The sequence below is a fragment of the Nycticebus coucang genome, chromosome 1 (assembly GCF_027406575.1).
Source record: "Nycticebus coucang isolate mNycCou1 chromosome 1, mNycCou1.pri, whole genome shotgun sequence".
NCBI lineage: Eukaryota > Metazoa > Chordata > Mammalia > Primates > Lorisidae > Nycticebus > Nycticebus coucang.
Window position 1 is genome coordinate 26794992 of NC_069780.1, and position 22448 is coordinate 26817439.

Here is a 22448-nt window from a genome sequence, read left to right on the forward strand (position 1 = left end):
TCCAGTCATGCATAGAAGTCATCCAGATTATGAAGAATAACAATTAAGGAGAATCCTGAGTAAAGTGAAGGTGACCACTAGGGCTTAACGCTGCCTTTCAGTGGAGAAGGGGAGGAAGACTGGCTGGCATGACTAGAAAACGGAGAAGCAGAGGCATAAGTTTGATAGAGCTTGTGATCCTCTCTTTACCACGGAGCCCATTATCAACCGCCCAGGTGGGAGAAGGCACACAGAGCCCTGCTGTCCCTCAACAAGCTCTTTATCAGGCTTTCGAAAGGTACCAAGAATCTCATCAAGTTCAACATAACCCCCCCCCAAAAAAAAATACCTAGATGCTTCTGTTTTTCAGAAACATCAATTACTTAAACTATAGTTCAGGATGTCTACCACTCTTCCTGGCTTCACACACGACAGGAGACACCTGAGTGACACACGGGTTTGCATTAAGCACTCAGCCCCAATGCAGGGGTGCACCTCACACACGCCCACAGATCTCACAACTCTGCTACTGAGCAGCGGTGAGGATGGGGGGAGATTTTCCATTTTAATTAGTTCTCACCATGCTCCATCCATCTAAAACAGACCTTTTCCCTCCACATTTTAACACTGCTGAAATCGGAATGGTCTTAGCATAAAATCAATGGTATCTCAGTTTGTTTTTTCCCCCTTGATGACACTTAAAATAATGGTGTGTTTTGTAAGGAAGGTGCCAGAGATCAGATGACACACTGTATGTGGCTGACCCATCCCCACCCCACAAGAGCTCAGCGATCAGGACTGAGCATAACTGGCCTCAAGGAAAGATACATTTTATTCCTCTCTCACCTTTATTATCAATAGAAACTCTGAATTTCCTCACCAAACATGGAAGAGAAAAAGGAGTGGGCAGGTTGACAAGCCAGTTTCAGCCTAATGGCAGCAGCACGCATTGTTTATTTTACTAACATCTTGATTAAGTTAAATGTCAAGAAAGCTGTCCATTGAGAGGGGTGTGCAGAGAAAAAGTGAGGGTGGTTATTTTTTACAGTTTCCAGGAAATCTGAGAACTGTCCACCTGGCAAGGGTTTCCGCCAGTCACAGCAGGGTGTTACTGACACTTTGTAGGCAACAACTATAAATCCCCAGGGGACTTAGACTGACAGCTATAGCAAAGGGAAAAGAGCAGACTGAAAACAGACCAACAATTAGCTGCTCGGAACACGTGGTGGGGTTTTTTTTGTTTTTTTTTTTTTTTTTTTCTGAGACAGAATCTCACTGTGTTGCCCTCAGCAGAGTGCTGTGGCATCACAGCTCACAACAGCCTAACTCTTGGGCTTAAGCTATTCTCTTGCCTCAGCTTCTCAAGTGGCTGGGACTACAGGCGCCTGCCACAACGCCCAGCTAATGTGGTGGTGTTTTAAAAAAGACCTTCCCTGAGCTTGCCACAATCTCTTGACACTGAAGCAAGACAGCATACAATATGTTCTGGGCCCTATACAAAAAAAAAGCATGCCTTGATTTGGCAAAAATTGAAGATCCTCCTTCTTTCTTACCCTTATGCCTATAGGAGAGCGGCCTGAAAAGTATTTAGAAAGATTTCTTGTTTCAACATTCCAACAGATAAGCTGTGGTCAGTCCTTCTATTGCCCTGATCAGAGCACTATTTCACTTTATGTTTCAGATTTAAAACAACAAATGATTTCCCCAATGACTCAAAGGGACTTGGGACTCTGTGGTACAAAAATAAAACAATTCAGCATGTTACTCTAATAGATATGGAGGCAAAGCAGGACAATGGATTGCGTGAGTAAACACTCAGGTTCCATTAGATGTAGAAAGCACGGGAGGGCAGGGTGAAGGTTTCATGGCATCAAATTCATCGCAGGGAAACAGCTGACTTTATAATGCTGAAAGCTTTTCACAGACGGATGTTTGCTCGTTTTCCCTGATGTAGCCTTTAGTCACGGTGTCACTACAGGGCACAGGTGGGGTGCTGTGGCACTAGACCAGTGTTTTTCAACTTTTTTTAAAAATCTCATGGCATGCTTAAACCTACAGTTAAACTTCCATGGCACACTTAAATTATGTTGATACAAAAAAAGAGTTAAAAAAATATACTTAATTGTGTTTTGAACTTCTTTTAATTAGTGATCTTTAAACCTCTCCTGGCTGAACATCACCACTCTAGACGCTGCTGAAGAGGGTTGGGCACGTCCCTCCCCAGGGCCCTGCCCAGTCGCTAACATTTACTCATCTTCATCACTTGCTGGGCACGATGCTTAGTGCTTTGCGTGCGATGTCTCTTCACAACAAATGTACTTTGAAATGGGCACTATTATTACTCCCTTTTTAGGAAAGAGGAAAAGGAGGCCTAGGGAGTTTAAATAATTTGTTCGGAGACACATGGCTTGAGAAGAAACTCGAGCAAGAACAGTACAAATCTCACCAGTTCTGATAAATTCCCATTTCCCCCATGACGCAGAAAGCTGAAGTATTAGGGCTAGAATTGCACAGCATAGGATCAGGACATTACATATCCTTCCTTCAACAAGCAAAGGGGTTGTTAATGGGGCAGAAAGAGACAGAAACCTCACCTCCACGTAAAAACTGGTTGCAGAACAGAAATTCCCCACTCTGGTGCCTGCATGGGAGTCAAGCGCAGGAACACAGGAATTGAATAGTGGGTCCGCGTTACTACTGAATAGTAACTTGGAAACCAATGGCTTTCCATAAAGAGAGAGAGAAACAAATAGAGATTTAAGAAGACTCACAGACAATTTCCTTCATAATCTTGCTTCCATATTTCCTGTGTTAACTGCAAATTTCCAAACAAAGGTTTAAGAATTTGGAAAAAAAACACAACTTGAAGTTCAGGGAAACACTCAATACCTAAGCAAGCAAGCCCTGGCCTCAGCTCGACACATACCTTCAGAGCTACATCACTATGCAGTGTCCTCCCATTACTCTCAGGCCATATGTTTCGTTTTAAAATCAAGTTGTTCCAGCTCCAAATAATTAAACAGAGAAGAGCCAAAAATCAGGCAGGCCTGCAGCACTCGAGGCACAGTCAGTTTTCCCTTCCCCACCTCCCAAAGAAAAGACAACCATAAACCAGCTAACTGACCTCATTCTGAAACCCAGGGAGGACCCCTTCCAGGGAACAGCTGAGCACGCTTCAAGTCAACCCTTCCTTCTATTGAAGCAGAAGTAAAAACATAGTGGAGGCATCTTTCTATGTGGCAATATGTGCAAGTGTGCAGCACAAATGTTTGTCAACTCAATTTTTGATATTTTACAACAAATAATAATTCTGCCAACATTTGCTGAATGCTAAGTATGGCTAAAAACAGTCACGTGTCACTTAACGATGGGGATGTGTTCTGAGAAATGCATCATTAGAGGATTCTGTTGTTGTGTGAACGCCACAGACAGATGGCGTAGCCTATTGTTCCCAGGCGACAAACCACACTGCACTGAATACCACAGGCCAGTGGTCCCTGATCTTTTTGTCACTAAGGACCAGTTTCATGGAAGATAATTTTTCCATGGATCAGGGGGTAGGGAAGAGGGTTTCAGGATGATTCAAAGAGCATTACATTTATTGTGCATTTTATTTATGTTATTATACACTGTGATATATAATGAAATGATCATACCATTCACCATAACGCAGAACGAGTGGGAACCCTGAGATTGTTTTCCCACAACTAGATGGTCCCATCTAGCAGTGATGGGAAATAGTGACTCGCCAAGTGTTCTGCTTATGTCTTGTCTGCGCCATAATCTCATCGCCGTTGCTGTCACTGCAGAAAACTCCGCCTCACCATGATAGGATGCTGGAATTTGGAAGCTGGGTTTTCAGTGCTTTTGTGGCAATCCCAGGGTATTCCACCTTGACTGTAGTCCAGAACATATGGAGATTTGAAATTGTCTCAAACATACTTTTAAGGTCACCACCATTTGCAATCTCAAGCAGCTGACCCTCTTCTAGCACAGACAAAGTCCATTCACCTGGCAGGTCGCAGATCCACTCCTCCCAGTTCTGGGTCTTTTGTGGTTAGGAAGTGATGCTCACACACTCTTTTGAAAGCTGAGATAGGTGACCATGCACCAGCTGGGAGAAAGGCGGCCCTGGCTCCATCTCTTTCAAAATCTCTGCTCATGTTTGAAGCATGTCAAAAATCTAAATGTTCACTCATTGCCCCCATAATTCCAAATTCACTTTGAATGCAGCCACTCTGTCTACAAACATGAACACAGCTGTCATTCTCCCTGAAGTGACAGTGAAACCAGACAGTGGTCCAGTCATGGCAGCTGCTCCATCCTTGCACACATCGACACAAAATGACCAATTATGTTTTCCTGATACGTAATCATTCAAAGACTTGAACAGTTCTGCGGCTGTGGTGTTGGTTGGCAATACAAGTGCACATAACATATCCTCGTGTGCATCCTCCTGAAAAATATATTGAACAAAACAAGCATTGCTGCCTTTGTCAACAGCAGTAGACTTGTTAACGGGGACGGCGCACGGTGGTGATTCATTAATCCTCTGTAGCACTGCATCCAAATCCCCTCTGCTATTTCATCAATTCATCTGGTACAGTGCCAGCTGAAAGAGGACCACATACAGCCTCTTTTGAACTGCATGCAGCCTCTCCTAAACGTTTATAGCAAATGTCCTTAGCAGCAGGCAGGATCAACTCTTCTCCAATAGTAAAGGGCTTCTTAGTGTTAGCAGTGCTGTTAGCCACTGAGAATGATGCTCTCAGCGCAGACACATTGGATGAAGTGGTTGCCTTCAATAACTGCTTCTACTCTTGATGTTCGCATTTTTTTTTTTTTTGGAAAAATTCCAAATGCTTTTCTTTTAAGGCAAGGTACTTAGTCTCCATGTGGTGAAGCTGTTTTGAAGGGTTCACGGTTTTCCTGGTCAACCCGTATTATCTGGCTTGAAGAATGAGAATCTCCCATTGCAATGAACTTGTAATTTACATAGGGCTCTAGGTATTTTCTTTTAAATGCAGCTTTCATTTTGTTGGTAGTCTTAGAGTCTTCTGCTGTTTCATCATTGGGTTTTCTCCCCTTTTCAAAGAAGCTCTCCAGCGACATTTAGTTTTTACTCATTTTTGCTAGGGTTAGCTTGTGGGCTTACCAAAACTGTGACTGAGACAAGTGTGTATCGCAGGAAAGAGGCGAAAAGGGAAGTGGTAAATAAAATGAGGGGCGGGTACGTCAACTTACTTGCCGCTCTAAAGCCTGCCACCAAATGCAGCTTAATTGTCACTTGCTACTCACTGATAGACTTTTGATCCAAGTCTGCAAGCAACTGCAGTCAAACCTCTCTGCTAATGACAATCGGTATTTACAACCGCTGCCCAGTGCTAGCATCACCGCCTCCAATCATTAGGCATTAGATTCTCATAATGAGCGTGCAATCTCAAGCGTTCACATGTGGGCTTCATAGCAGTGTCAATGCTGACCTGACAGGAGGAGGACCTCAGGGACTGATGCAAGGGATGGGGACCAGTTGGAAATACAGATGAGGCTTCATTTGCTGGCTGGCTGCTCACCTCCTGCTGTGCAGCCCAGTTCCTAACAGGCCATGTACAAGTAATAGTCCATAGCCTAGGGGGTCCATAGCCACAGTGGTAGGCAACTGAAATACACTAGAAAGTATTTGTGTATCTAACACATACCTAAATGTAGAAAAGGTACAGTAAAAACATGGTTATGATAATCCTATGGGACTACCATTGTGTATGTGGTCTATCCTTGATCAAAAACAACATTATGCATGCTTGCACTGTGTTTTATATGAATTAGCTAAAACAGCACTGCTGATACAGTCACCTAGCTATTGAGTGTTTGAAATATGGCTAGTTCAAATTGAGCTGCGCTGGTTAAGTGTAAATGATAGGCTGAATTTTGAGGAATTACTATGAATAAAAAAGAATCTAAAATATCTCATTAATATTTGCTTTATTACTGATTACATGTTGAAATAACATTTTAGATGTACTGGGTTAAGCAAAATATGTTAAAAATAATTTCACTTATTCCATTTTACCTTTTAAATATAGCCACTGGAAAATGTGAATTACATATGTGGTTTGCATTATATTTCTATAATGCTGGTCTAAAGAATCACACAATGCCATGTCTAGATATGGTTATTATCCCCATTTTATGATAAAGAAACTAAGTCTTAGAAATTTTAAATATTTTTCCCAATATCAACATCAGTGCCTGAGTTGGGATTGGAGTCCTCAACCCAAGTTCACAATTGTCATAGTACTTTCCTAATATGCATAAAATGCTTGTTCTCAGAGACAGCCAGAGATAGGAAAGTGTAATGGAACTTGTGCCCAAGACTCTAAATTGCTCTTTTAATATCAAGGCATCACAGGTACATTTTCCTGCCAGGGAATGAGCACAGCCTGCAGTGGAAGCAGACAGAAGGGCAGCTGATGGGAGCATGCCAGGCTTAGCAGGACAAGAGCCAGCAGGGCCGACCATTGGGAACAGCTGGCAAGGGAGATGGCCCCAGGACACGATGAAGGTGATTAGGCAGCTCTGGAAGGACACATCTGACCCCCTTTTCTCTGAAGCCTGCAAAAAGGAAGATCTCTTCTTCCATATCTGGAAGTTTTCATCCTTGCTGAACTACCATCATCTTGGAAATGGGTCAGTGCCCTGCTAACTAGTACAAAAATGGATAAACTTCAACAAATCTTCCTGAGTTGTGTTAATCAGTCTTTCTCTTGAGATAAAACAGAAGGAGTCCCTGTCCCCAGTGGGCATACAGTCCAATAAAATAATCACATAATCAGAGAGCAAAATGTGAAATTGCCCCAGTGACGCTCCAAAGGAGAAGTAAACAAGGCCAAGGAACGCTGTAAGTGGGGGGTGGGGGGATCGGACCCACAGAGCCGTCCTGAAGGCTCCCCTGAGTGAGGCGTCTGAGGGATAAGGAGGACTTAATGGAAGGGAAGAGAGTTTCAGGCAGCGGGAAGAGAATGTACGAAGTCCCCATGTTGGGAGGACTATGGCAAGCTAGCGGATCTAAAAGCTACTGGTATGGAGCACAGAGGGTGGGCAAGAGGGGAAGGTACCCACAGGTTTGCAATTAGAGATGACAGACCAGCCTGTGCAGGCCTGTGTGGCACCTTAAGGAATCCAGGCACTCTCCTGAGGGTAGCAGGGGTAGGCTGGGCACCAGGCCTCTAGCAGGTCTGTGCTTTGGGAAAATGAGGATCTGGGCTGCAGATAAGACCCCTGAGGGACCCACAGGGAGGTGACTACAGTAACGCAGGCAAGGCCTGATCACATCCCGGGTAGAAATGGGGTGTGGTGGACAGAATTTAGAGTTGTTGAGGAGCAAAAGTGACATTTTCAGTGACAACTAGAAATGACGGGAAAGGGGCTGGGTAGAAGAGGGAGCTGCTGAGGACAATGCTCATGTTTCTGGCATCTTCTAAATGGAGACCACAGCACTTCAAAATTCTGAATTCTTACGTCCTCTCTGACCGAAATGACTCTCGGGTGCCCATTTCATAAGTAGCTTAATCTACTGGCATTTCTGAAGAACAGTTTTCTTTCATGGGTTTTTTGGCTGCTATCTGAATTCTCTTTGAAGCAAAGTTCTGTTTGCGTACTTTAAAAAATGAATGGTTTAAAAATCTTTAAATATTTCCACACCCTCTGCTCTTTTTTTCATAAAAAGAAATGGTTACATACATAGGGTACATCAAGTTCATGTGCAACTCTTAAATTAACACTTAGCAATCCTCTTTGCCTAAAAAAAAAAAAAAAAAAAAAATTATATCCCCAGCATCTGCTTAGTATCCCATAAACATACTCAAAATAATAATTCACAAGGCAAAGAGAAAGAGTGCCATTAGGAAAAGATGTATTATCTTGAAGCTATAACACTTTTTTATTAGCTATATTAGATATATATTTTTAGATATTAGATATTTTCTGACACTTTAGCCTAAACACAGTGCAGTTCTGGTAGGGGAGGAGGGGTAGAATAGTCCAAACTATGTGCTAAATACTTATGTTAACAAAATTAATGTCTTTATGGAGCAGGGACTTATTTATTTCAGGAATACAAGCCTCTAGGCATAATTCCTGCCATGGCAAAGGAGTAAGCCTGACCTAGTGGAAAACTCAATATGCAAAAAGTCAATCCCAGTTTTGCCACTAGGTCCTGGTGTCCCAGTTTGTACATTCAAACTGTCCGGAATCCTCATGACAAGATGGTGTGACTTGTAAACAGCACATTCCCCATTTGGGCAGGGTCACCATCTGTCCCTTCACTTCATCCTACTTGGCAGCCTCCTCTGTATGGCTTGAGTGCTCCTGGCTTGCTGAACCTTGACTCCAGGGCTTTATGGTTCCAGAATCTCAGGATCGTCACTCATCTGACAAATACTATATCCTGTAAGCAACGCAGTCATCTAGGGTCTAAGGATACATCAGGAAACAAAACAAAGTGTCTGCTCTTGTGAGTTGGTGTGTGCAGGGAATGAAAGGCAATAAAAGAAGCATAAATAAGTAGATGGTGCTGAATTTTAACAGGTGAGAAGACAGTATAGTCAGGGGATGGATCATGTGGCAGAGGCTAGAAGAGGCATTGCAATATGAACAGAGAGCAGACAAGGGAAGTCTCCCCAAGAAAGCGAGGCAGAAGCAAACCCAGAGAGGTAAAGGGCAGATGCCAGGAAACCGCGCTGTGCGCAAAGGGAGCAGCTGGGCTCAGCCTGAGGTGCAGTGCTCAGCAGGCTGGAGGGAGGGGCCAGAACACACAGGACAGGGAGCAGGCCTGCTGAGCCCTCCGCTTTCTCCTATGAGGATTTCTTTTTTTCTTTTTTGAGAAAAAAAAAGTCACTCAGTCACGCTGGGTAGAGAGTCCTGTGGCGTCACAGCTCACAGCAACCTCAAACTCCTGGGCTCAAGCAATCAATCCTCTTGCCTCAGCCTCCCAAGTAGCCGAGACTACAGGTGCCCGCCACCATGCCCCACTAGTTTTTCTATTTTTAGTAGAGACAGAGTCTTGTTCTTGCTCAAGCTGGTCTTGAACTTGTCAGCTCAAGCAATCCATCCTCCTTGGCCTCCCAGAGTGCTAGTATTATAGGCGAAAGCCACCGTGCCCGGCCCACTGGAGGGTTTCTTGACTTCCCAGAGCCCTAGTGTCCTTATCTGTCAGAAGGAGATAATAAGGGCACCTAAGGAGTGTCACTAAGCAATTGTGGAGGCCAAACACATGAGGACTGAGTGAGATCCAAAGAGCTGTTCCGGGTGCCTGGTATAGTTAATGTCTCATAAACTACAGTTCCCACCCACTTCGTCATAACATTTCTTAACCTCCCCCTCAATCCCTACCATCTATGACTGGTCAGCACCAACGCCAGCTTCAAGTCCTGCCTCCTCCAAGTCTAAGATAACACCCTCGTCCACAATGATCAGATGCTATCCCTCCTGAACTTCTGGGTCACTTGCTGCACATACCCTATCTGACATGTGTGCACACGCACACAAACATAAACTCACAAGGGCTAAAAGAGTGTTGCGACTGCAGGTCAGAGCACAGGGCTGGCAGGGACTGTGGTAATCAGGGAGAACATGCCCACGCAAAGTGACAGGAGCACCTCCAATTATCTCTTGAGGATCCTTCTTGAAGGTACCACCTTGTGGATCCTTCCAGGGGCAGGGTCTACAAATACCTCTTCATTTAAAAGAAACTAACAAGCTCTAGTCAGAATACTGATACCATATTTAATTTCAAATCTTTTCTATTTCTTTTCTTAGCACTCTGCTTCATGAATTCTGGGTGAATGGCCCCAGAATTTTGAAATCCACTAATTTTGAAGTCCCACATTAAATGAAGTTTCTCCCTATCAAGGCTTCTAGATGCATCTTTCTTCTCCTTGAACTTATGGCTCCTTATTCTTGTATGATATTCTGTGTGAATATAAATAGGTTTAGTTTTGTTAAATCTGTTTCTTACATCATCTTCTTGGAAGAATATGGGATATAGAAGATACCCAGTATTGACCAATACTGATCAAGGCACCTTCTTGATCTATATCTCCCTTTTTGAAAGCTGCCCCACCTGAAGGGTGAGTCCTGGAGCCACATAAAGGGAGGCCACTCCCACTCTCTGGACGGATGATTTCAGTTGGACACGTGAGTCAGCAACAGGTTGGGTGTAGTGATTTTTGTCAGCCTCAGTCTCCCCCACACTGGAACAGACTGGATGGGATGTATGCTGTGCGTTATGGGAGAACACGCAGATGCATAAAGCAGAAAAGAGACCAAAGGTAGCTTGTGTTCCCACTGTTTCCTGCCCCTTATCCCTGGGACCCCTGGCTGCACTTCCTGATGCTGGGTTCCTATCATAAGTAACGCTCTCCCATCTGAGCTCAAGCTATCTCAGGGCTCCCTGTCCCTCGCAGCCAACAGAGTCCTGCTACTGGTATGAATGTGGTTGGTTTGTCCTCCCACAAACTCAGATTGAAATTTGATCTCCAATGTGGTGGTATTGGAAGGTGTTTGGGTCACAGGCCTGGATCCCTCATGGCTGGTGGTGCCTTCTCAAGGTAGTGAGCTCCCATTCCCTTGAGACTGGATAGTTCTCTGGGAATATATCCATTCTCTCAAGAGCAAGCTGGCATAAAGTGAGGCTCCTCCCAATTTTGTCCTTCTCCACATGTCTCTTTCCTCTCTGACCCTCTGTATCATGCTATGATGCAGCAGAGGCCCTCACCAGAAGCCAGCACAATGCCTGCAGAACTGAGGCTAAGAAAATCTCTTTTCTTTATAAATGACCCAGTCTCAGGCCTTCTGTTATAGCAATACAAAACGGACTAGGACAGGTCCTCAGACCAGACTGATTTCCTTCATGCTTTACTTCTGTGAACTACAAAACACGCAGAACAGGCATGAGACCAACGGAGCTTGGGGACTAACAATGCTCTGGCACAGCGTGCGGTTCTTTCCAAATAACTGGGTGGAAATGCCAGTTGCTCTGAACTGCCAGGCAAGCTGTGGTTACTTGGTGTGTGAAGGAATACATAATTCAGCCACACATCCACCTGAAGGAAAGGCCTGTTCTCTGCTTGCTTGTTAAATTATGGAAGCAGAATGATGCAGCTAAAATGCAAGGGATGGCTCTCCAATCAACAGCACACAGTAGAGCCTGGGAAAGGAGTGAGGCGGCGCAGGGGAGAAGGCCTGTTTCAAGGTACCCAAGCATTATGGACCTGTGTCCTCTCCTCCATTTTCCCAGAAGATGAAAGGGTACTTTGCCTTTGAACTTGCAAAAGAAGATCAGGGCACCCCTTGAAGAAATGTCTACAATCCAGGGATGGTCTTGTTTGGAAACGCCTTTGTGAGAGTTTGAAGCTTGACATTTTGGCAAGAACTAGTAATCTGAGATGGGAGGGGGAAGAAAACAGAGGGCTATGTAAGTGATCAAACCAATATTCTTCTTGGAAATCACCCAGGCAATGTGAGCGAGGAAAAAGGCACGTGCGAGCTCAGCTGGCCTCTCTGGCTGGAAACAAGGAGACTGCAAGTTTACAGCCCACTAATCTTTGTTAGTCTCAGGAAAACAGCGGCCTGGGTGATTCCATCTGTTAACTCCCCAATTAGATAAAAATCAAAGCTGAAAATGTTTGAAGGCTGAGAAGGACCAAAGGATAACTCAAGTGCTTCAAACCAGAGACAGGAGAAGTTATCTACAGACAAACATCAGCCTGTGTGGAGAATAAGCTCCTGCTGTTTGGGTTAAATAGCAGCTTTGAAAGTTTCTAACTCATTGTTTCTGCGCTGCTGAAATTTATCTTGGTATCTTTTTAAAAAAAAAAATCTTAGGCATGATTTAAGGGTTAATGTAAATAAAAATTAAAATAGGATTACTTTTCTTTAAGACACCAGTAGGATTATAGGATTCAATTTATTTAATGAGTATCTTTGGTACACACTGAAGGCGCCAGGGATAGAAAGGTGAAAAAGATTAACAGATGATATCTCTGCTTAAAGAGCTAATAGTCTGCCGGGGGTGGAGGTGGGGGAGACATAAATAAAACTACAACTCAATCACAGGGAATGGAGCTTTCCCAGAGACACATATGAGCTGCCATGGAAACACCAAGGCTATGCAATCATTGCAGGGGTCAGAGGAAGCTTCCTGGGAAGTGACACTCAAACTGTACCTTAAAGGAAGGGGAGAGGAAGACCATCTCCTACAGCAGCAACAGCTTACACAAAAGGATCAAAGCCTGACACAGCATGTCCCTTCAGGAACCTGCAAAGGTTCCAAGGCTGGGGTACGGACAGCCCTCAAGGCTCCAGGCAGTGGTGCTCATGGTGTGGGTGTGGTTCCCACACCAGCAAGAGCACCAGAGAAGTTGATAGAAACGCAAATTCTTGGGCAGCCTCCAGACCCACTGCATCAGAAACTCTGTGGGCAAGACCCAGCAAGCTAATAAGGTATTAACAAGCCCACCAGGTAACTGTGATGGGTGGTGAAGTTTGAGAACCCCTGGGCTAGAGGGCTAAGCGAGTCTGATTAGCATGACCTAAGTGTGTTGTGGGACCACCAAGCCCCAGGTAGCCAACTAAGGATTTTAAGCAAGATAGTGATCAGACTCACTTTTGAGAAAAATCTTTCCAGTGCAGTGAGACTGCAGGCAGCAGGACAAATTGGGAGGCCAGTAAACCTGGAGAGAATGACACCAGCTAAAAAAGGAAGTGGCAGCTGTGGCAGGATGAAGATAGCAGACTCAGGCAGACTCCACAGGACTCAGCGCAGGAGGCAGTTGGGTGAAGGGTGAGGACCAGGGCCTTGGAAGCAGCATGTCTGGATTTGAAACCTATATATGTTATTTTAGGCATTCACCTGACCTCCCTATTCCTCAGTTTCTAAATCCATAAAATGGGGGTATTCATTCTACAAAAGCATAAGCTCCATGGAGCAGGAATTTTTGTCTGTTTAGCTCGTTGTGTATTACCCAAATGCAGAGCAGTGTGTGTGGCTCATTGTAGGTCTTAAATAAATATTTATTGAATGAAAGAGGGAGGATCCTGGGGAAGATAAAGAAGAGAGAAGAATCTAATAGTCAGGGTTTTAGCTTAAGCAACTTGGTAGGCGTTGATATCACTTTCAGAGTGAGGAATGCCGGAAGTAGACACTATTTTAGAAGAAAGATCAGTTTTAGATTTCAGCTTTAGACATGTTACCTCCAATATGGATATCAGACGTTGACGTGGAAATATCTTGGTATATACATGTGGGAGGCTAGAGGCTGGACAGTAAGGTGGCTCCAAAGTCATACTTAGCTTAGAATTCAGGTTCCACCACTGTGATGTTAGACAAGCAATTTAATCTATCTGTGCTCCATTTCTTCTCTTCCAAAATACAGACAATAGCAGTATCTATCTCATGGGATCACTGGGAAAACTAAGATGAGATAACGCATATAACATGCTTAGCAGGAAACCATGGAAAGAAGGTGCCACTCAAGCCCACCGGGCACCTAAGCTCTGCTAAGCAAGGGAGGGTATGAAACAGTCAAGACTGCTCGTATTCCATCAAGTTGAAACAAAAACATAAAATAAGAAAGCATTAAAAAAGGTAACTGCCTTTAATTCAAACAAGTTCCTGACTCCAGTACCAGAACCACCAGACAGAACCCTGGTGTGGCCTGGCGAGACCTGAGATTAGCTGAGTGGGATGGAAACTTCTTGGAGCTGGCCTGGGGTCACCTCTGTACCAGCTGGTAATATTCTTTGTCTCACGTAGGAGAAAAAAAGTGAGGCCGAGTTATGCAATGTGTTCCAAAGACCAGCAGACTGGGTGACAGGAAACCCCAGGTGCAGAGCCAAGCTGGACGTTAATTAACTAGCTATGTGGCCATGGTCAAGTCACTGAATGCTGGTCTCCTCAAGTGTCAGTAACAACACCTGCCCCTGAACACACGGGACTAGGGTTACCAAACACAAGGGAAGACATTTGAAAGAATGTGCTATGGATAGGTGGTACATTAAAACAGCACATTTTACTCATCTGTTCAATAGCACAGTGAGATACATGCTCTGGCTCCTGGCTGTGTCATCTGGCACACAGGTCACCCTTAGAAATCAGAGCAGATTAGTCATTTAAAGAATCGGTGCATATCTGGTACCTGTTTCCAGAGTACTTTGTGTTGGGGGACAATTCTCACACATGTCTGCATCTTTTACCAGCAAGGCACTGACTGGAATTACAAATGGGTCCTTGTCACAGGCTATCTTTTCAAGAAAATCTGTGCAGCAGACAGCCTTGGAAGGTATAGACTGTTTCTTTACAGAGCAAGATCAGGCAAGCTTACCGACCATTATAAAAAATTGGAGTTCCCTTAGTTCAATGGTCCTCTCCTATAAAACAAACCACTATATATATCTAATTAGTCACCTGGTCCTCTTCGCATCACCCAATAAGGATTATGGCTCAGGAAGAGTACACAAAAATACTGATACTCTGGTTGTTAGTTGTTGGTATTGTACGATGAATAAATAAAGTCCTATGTTCTGCCCCAGGAGCCTGGTGTCTTCTTCCAGCATCCATGACTCTGTAGCAGGGTTAGTTATTAGCTTGGATATAAAGTTCTGGACACTGTGTTATTATTTTACAGAAGTGGGTCTAGTGTTTTCCTCCCACCCAGAAGATTGTTCTCCAGCACCCATGACTTGCTCTGGCCTGAGCTGTTGGAAGTGAGCTCTGTCAAAGCTGAGGAGGCTGCAGAGATAAAAAGTAATAGCTATCTATGTCTAATATTAAAAAAAAAAATAACACAAATGCTCTTTGCATCTATGTAACTGCATACGTTTTTAAATTTTGTTTTGTTTTTTGTTGCTTCACTGATAAAAATCTACTTTCTTTTTTTTTGCAGTTTTTGGCTGTGGCTGGCCACCTCCAGCATATGGGGCCGGCGCCCTACTCCTCTGAAGCCACAGGTGCCACCCAAATCTACTGTCTTTTTTAAGAAACAAAAGCCACGTATACAATTACAGAGTATAGTAACAAATATAACTTGTTACTAAACAGATGTCTGTGCCACAGTCAATGAATTCTTCTTTCATTTCAAAATTTTCTCATTTGACTGTAAACATGAAAAATTCCTAAAAGGCTCAGCACCCACAGCACAGTGATTACGGCCCCAGAACTCCTGTTTAGTCACATACACCCAGGCTGATGGGTTCGGACCTGGCTAGCTGAAACAACAATGACAATTGCAACAAAGACAACAAAAAAATAGCCTGGAGGGGGCCTGTAGTCCCAGCTACTTGGGAGGCTGAGGCAAGAGAATTGCTTAAGCCCAAGAGTTTGAGATTGCTGTGAGCTGTGATGCCACAGCACTCTACCAAGGGTGACATAGTGAGATGCTGTCTCAAAAAAAAAAAAAAAAATCCTAAGAAATAACTGCATTTTTCAAGTAAATTTTAGTAAACATTTGCCTTAATTAGAAATAACTGTCAAAGAACACCAGAAGAATATAACTTGATTCTTCAGAGATTATACAGAATGAGCTGAGTGGTATCTAGATTTATGTAGAGTTATGTGTATCCATGGTCCATACACATCACAGTTAGGCAAAGCCACTACAGCAAATGATATTCAAAGTACACATTGTTGGAATTCAGAAGGCTTCCTCAAAATGAAACCTTACTGATAATATTAGTAACAAAGGCAGCCAAGAAATCATCTCTGAGAGCCTCAAGTTCATATTAACGTGAGAACTGGATTTTCTCCCAGTTGGCCTTTTAAAATGTTAAATCCTGGCTAGCAAAGTGGCCCAACCCTTCCCAGCACCCTGGGAGGCCCATGTGGGTGGATCACTGGAGTTCAGGAGTTCAAGATGTGTGAGCAAGAGCAAGACCCTGTGTCTACTAAAAATGGAAAAACCAGCCGGACATAGTGGCAAACGCCTATAGTCCCAGCCACTCAGAGGCTGAGGCAAGAGGATGGCTCAAGCCCAAGAGTTTGAGGTTGCTGTGAGCTATGATGCCATGACAGTCTACCCAGGGTGCCAGAGTGAGACCCTGTCTCAAAATAAATAAATAAATAAATAAGTAATAAAATAATAAAATGCTAAATCCCAAGAGAAACATTCTCCTATCCGATATATGCTGTGTAGCCTTCTTAATCGCTATCATGGAAGTTACAGATCTAATCAAACAATCACAGAAAGAATGCCGGGAGGTACCTTCATTTCATATTCTTTTTTACATTTCCATACTCATGGTTAAAATCCCTTTCGTACTTTTACTGAATTGACGTCATCTTTCTGAAGCTTTATAGTCAATCAAAACCTACAAAATCTTGAGAGAGGAATGCAGGATACCTGGAGCACAGTCAGGAGATCCAAACCCATTGATTATCATGTGAAAGAAGGCCTGGAGGCAATTAGGGCTTTGTTGTGGATGACAAACCACCTCCGCATAAAATGTTCTATACACTGAGGCATCTTTGATCGGTATTACTGGCTCAGTGACTCACAAAGGAAGAGGGAGGAGGGATGTCTGGAAACAAAAGGGCAGCCTGACGGCACCATTTAGTTATTTATTCTGTATGTTCAGCTCAGTTTTTCCTCTTTCCAACTTCTCATGACACTATAAAAAGAAATGGAATGGATTCCTTTCAACCAAGAACATCAGCAGCGCATACTAAGAAGTAAAGTATTGGCTTAATGCAGAACCCACATAAGCCACCAAATATCAACCTGCTCTCTCTAGGTATTTTTAACAAGAGAAATGAGTTTTGACAAATCACTCTTTTATAGGTTCTTTTATAAAAGAGTATTACACAGACTCTTAGAAATTAATTTGCATTTAAGACAAACCATTCACAGCTTCCAGATAGAAGGCTGAGTTCTCACCAAGCACTGCCTTGGAAATTATCCATGTGTGTGAACTCAGGAATTTTCATTTTCTATTAGAATTGTTGGGAAGAGTCTCTTGATGAACAACAGCATGAGGGATATGAATAAGCTGCACTTATTTCCTTCGGTTTAAAGATAGTCCTAACTTTTGTGCTTGCTGAATAAAAGCAGTGTGGTATGAAAGTGATTGAAGATATAAACAAGGTGCTAAAGATCAACATGCTTCTAAAATGATTAATTCATATGAATGTAAAAAATTAGTATGGAAATAAAAAGCACTGATAATTTCCTCAAGTTAAAAGAGAAAGTAAAAAGGGACTGTATGAATTATAAACATTTCATTGCAACACAACCAAATAAGCCTGACCTCGGCTGACAAACCTTGGTTCAAATGTGGGCCCCAGAATTTACCAGCAAGTTGACAAATTCTCAATTTTTCCGCCTGTAAATGCAGGCAGAAATAGCATTCCCATGGATTGACGTGGATCATTGATGAGTTAAGGTACGTGTTTTGTGTACAGTGTACACTTCATATTAACACACTATTATTGCAATTAAAAATGTGATGGGAAAATTCTTTTAAGAACAAAATAAGGGGGCGGCGCCTGTGGCTCAAAGGGGTAGGGCGCCGGTTCAAACCCAGCCCTGGCCAAAAAAAAAGGAAAAAAAAAAAAAGAACAAAATAAGGTCACTTTTCAGATAAAAAGAAAACTATTGCATCATCTATGCATTCAATTAATCTGGCAGATTTTTATCAGAACTGAAATAGAGAATACCGTGGGGAAAAATGATTACAAAGAGGACGGAAAATCTTTCTTTTTTTTTCCTTTCGCAAGAAACTTCTTTTCATTTTCAATATAAGATTTCATTTAAAGCTGTTTAACCAGAGAGGGTCGCCATGGGAAAGTAAACTGCTGACAGAATACATTAGGTTCACATTAATCTATAGTGGGAGCATAATGCTTATGAAAAATAAGCTGGCGAGAAGCCCACGGTTTGCCCTTGAGCCCCAGCCAGCAGGGAAGTTTTGTGCAATGTGATTAGTGAATGAGGAGACCCTGGGCGATTAATTAGTGCTCTATGTCAAGCCTATCAGACGGGCTTTCAGCCAGTCACGTAAATAAGCCACCTGATTCTATCTTCCTCATCTCAAAACTGACTTCATGTGAACACGACTTTGTCAAGCACATTAAATATTGAAGGAAGATTTTCTCCAAATCTCCTTTAAGACAAATCTTGCTTCCTTTAACACACATTTTAGCTCTGGTAAATGGCAGGCTAGAAGGGAAAGACTCTAAATAAGGAAGATTGTCTGCAAATTCTCTGAGTACTGAATTAAAATAAACTCATTTCACAAATCCGTATCACTGATGCTGAAAAGAGAAAAATCTGCCTATAGATAAAATCTGAAATCTACTACCTAGGCCTAGATGTCCATCAATCTTTTTAAAAAAAAGTCATTATAAAAACTTCCCAGACTTTACTATGTAGTTATCAGTGGTTTTTTTTATCTTTTTACTATTTGTTTCATTACATATTTAATGATCTGTTTTTCAACTTTTAATTTCCCAGATACTTTTGATACATATGTCAAGGCACTGTCTCTTGATAGATGTTGCTATGGCCAGATTTGTTAGTTTATATGGCCACATATGTAGTTCTCTATTTCAGTCAAGCTCTTTAAATTAGATTAAAAAGGGAAAGAACTAACTTTCCTAAATTAAATCAGTTCCTTTAAATAAGGTCAACCTTTAGTAGATAATCTGGGTAAACATGAAATGGGCCCCACTCTTCCCCAAATCTCATTGAGATTAGACTCTCAAAACTGGGCTCCAAACAGGCCACACAGTGAACAGCAGGTCCTTAAATCTTGTTGTTTCTGTCAGCGTCACTTTGTTACAATGTTGATGAGGAAGGAAGAAAAGACTGATTCCTGACCAGTGCTACCATCTGTGTGGAATTTGCACATTTTCCCCATGTCTGCATGGATTTTCTCCAGGGATGAGGTTTCCTCTCATCCCCCAAAGGTGTGTATGTTTAGTTCACTGGCGTGTCCAAATGGTCCCCGTCTGAGCATGTGCAACAGTGCTCTTCGCTGGGCTGGCTTCCTGTCCCTCCCACCTTGCCCCCTGAGCTGCTGGTACAGGGTGGGTCCACTCAGAATCCTGAACTGGAATCATTGGATAAATACTTCTCTTGTGTATTAATCTTTCTTAAATGTATATATGGCTCAGATTTATTTTAATGTTTAGTATAAGAAGTGTTTTGGTCTTTATGTAGAAGTCGGTAGTATTTTTGTGAACAGAAATATGCCATAGGAACTTAACTCTTCATTATTAGCCCACGGTAAAACTGGTATTATTATAAATACATTGTTTTACTTAAAGTTGCAGCTTCCAAATGGAAGATATTACTGAGGACTTACTGTATGATTAAGATAAAAATATTGTATTCTGGTCTATACAGTCTTTTTTCATTGCAGACGAAAGGTCCCATATGAATAAAATACTGTACATAAACACTGTCACCTACAGGCTCTATAGATCAGTGCTGACATACAAACATTTCTAGAATTGTCCTATGCTGCAAAATACAGGTCTCAAAGGCTAAATAAAATCATTTGTTACATGCTGCAAAAGTTTAAAGTTTAAAAATACCAGCTTGGGCTTCATTAGAGAGGAGGATGGCTTTCTCCCAAACACTGTTAGAGCTGAAAAGAGCCTCTGAAATTCAGCAAAGTCATGTCAGGAAATAGGAAATTGAGAACCTCCATTTAGACAGAAGCTAGAATCCTAATCCTAACTTAATATCATTCTTTTTTAGATACACAAGAAATTTAAGGCAGCCCAGATGAAAATATCTGATCTAGCCAGCAGTCATGGTGAGAATCAACCCTCTCCCAAGGGTACACACACAAGCTCTAATTTTATGGCTTTCAAATGTCAGCACAAAGGTAAGAAAGCACCCGGGACACAAGGCTATGTCTACGGGCTGATAAATGAAGGCACCACAGAGTTCATGCCCTAATGGTACTTACCATCTCACCACAGAGATATGTTATAAATCAATAATCACTGTAAGAGCCAATTTGCAGTAAAGGCCATAAATGAAACAGAGAAAAAATGGTAAGTTCAGAAAAGGCCACCAGATGCCAAGATGGGGAGGATTTCATGAAGTATAGGTGTAGGTCTTGAGGGAGGGGAGAATTTCAAGAAATGGAGATGGAGGACCTTGTAGACTACTGTTTTTCAAACAGTAGGTTGCAACTTGCTTGCTATCAGTTTAATGAGTCGGGACCAGCATTTTCTTCCTCAATGACATGGAACAGAATGTCATCTTGTGTGGCAAGATAAAGTACTATTTCATGAATCTTGTTGCATATATAGAATGTATTTCATACTGAGGACACTGATCAAAAAGTTTTCTCTGTGTCTATGGAAAATGAAGAGTGAAGTTTTCTCTCTGGCTAGAAAATAAGAACTTAGTTATAAGGTCATTCCAGGCCAACATCTAACACATAGCATCAAAGAATTCAGTTTTTATTCTGTGGGGACAAAGAGGCCATTATAAATTTGTAGCTTTTTATCTTTGCTAAGTTTTATTGACATTGGCTGTGCTTCATACCTCACACACATGATCTTGCTTAACTGTCACAGCCTCCATTTGAGGTGGGTATTATTACCTGCATTACAGAGGAGGAAAGTGGCAATCATAGAGATTATAGAACCACCCCCTAAGATGGAGCCAGGCCTTTTTTAATCCAAAGCTCGTAATGTTTAAAAGGACAAAACAAAATTATGGAATGATCAGAGCTGGGCTTTAGAAATATTAATCTTGCAGCTTCAAAGAGCTAAACTGAATAGGTGTTAGACAACTATATCATTAGCAGGGTTTCTTTTGATCACTCGATTTCAGAGTCAAAGAGCAATTCAAATACACTCCAAATCCCAGGCAACAACCACACCAAAACCGAGAGTTAAAACTGCTCTTAACACCCTCGAAAAGATTTAAGTGAAGGCTCTTATTTCTTAGTAGCTATATTAATATCCCCTCCTTCATTCTGCAACAATGAAGTTAATGACTGCTATCACTTGAAAATGCTTTGAAGAAAATACAAAAATAGGTAAAAATGCAGAAGTCTGCCTAAAGCAGAAATGCTAACATAAAAGGAGTAACCCACTGCTTTTCTGAAACTCACTCACTCCAGCCCTTAGTTCTCATCTCAGACGCTCTGTCTGATCCTACCTACCTCCGGGGACAACTGTGAGGACTAATGGTGTAATCTGTGAAGAGCTCAGATCTCCCTGGAAAAGGCAGGCTGTAAGAAGCCCGGATATTATCACTAGAGGCCGCTGAGAACATGCCAACAGTCAACTCACAATATGAAAATGTAAAAAAGAAATAACAGTAGAGAGGAAAATGGTGTGTCTAATTTAAAGGAGGAAAAAGCATTTAGAAGTAGCTCTTCCTGGTGAATATGGAAGATCTGGGTATTGAGCAATGGAAGAGAAATATTCTTTCTCTCCTTTCTACCAAAAGCAGCCCTCACACCAAGAATCAAAAGCTCCTCCATATTATATTGTACCCCATAATTGTACACAGTTATGATTTAATAAAAAATAATTTTAAAAAGCCCCTCCACATACCCAGAGTAACCTGATTGCCCAAAGGGCAGAGAAACTAGGAAGGTTCAAGGGTGCAACATTCAAGCTTGTTAGAGAAATGTGTACTAAGTATCCAGCAAATCAGACAAATCAGCTGTGCACAGGATTCTGCCCATGGCTGTACACAGTCTGATCTATTCAACAGTCTTAACTAACCTATGGACCCACATTAAGAGGAAAAAGGTCGCGAACCCTCCATGTTGACTTCCATCATTTTTTATAAAAATATTCCTTAAATGTGCAAAAACATAAAACCAGTATAAAATCCTAAGTGAATGTATAAATCAATGACAAAGAACACTATCAAGCCAACAGAACTCAAACTAGCCACAATAATTAAATGTAACAGATGATGTTTTCTTGCTGTCACTAAAACACTGATGTAGCATCCAGCCTGTTTCTATATTTAATCTGTTTTGCATCTCGACTTTCAAAAATGTTTACATAGAGAACACCTGCTTACATAAGTACTTTGGAAAAAAAGGCAAAAAACCAAGAGGCCAGATTGGGATTATTAGACTCCATACTTAATTCAAAGTCAGCCAATTATGCTCAGATGTCACAATAAGTCTATAAAGCTGTCTTATTCATTTGAATAGAGTTAGCACCACAGCATTACTGAAATTTGCCTTGAATGGGTATCTGCTCCCATCACTGCTGAAATGAGAAACAGAAATTCTTTTCCTTGTGTATTTACCAACTATGCTTACTGACTCCTGTGAGCTATCATGCAGGGTGCATGTAGGAGGGCTGGGCTTGTCCACCATCTGCTGGAAATAGGGGTACCATGCTGCCTGCTCCTTCTTTAGTATAACCGTACTGCAAATGGCTTTCCATTCATCTTGTTCAGCCTTCACAATGACCCCGGTGTAGA

At 42.2% G+C, this 22448-nt stretch overlaps 1 protein-coding gene across 2 annotated transcripts in view; it reads right to left on the minus strand.

Annotated features, from left to right (window-relative positions):
• The window catches only part of TSPAN5 (tetraspanin 5), a 179217-nt gene that overhangs the window by 36689 nt on the left and 120080 nt on the right, over window positions 1-22448 (minus strand). The gene's annotated exons all lie outside the window — the stretch shown is intronic.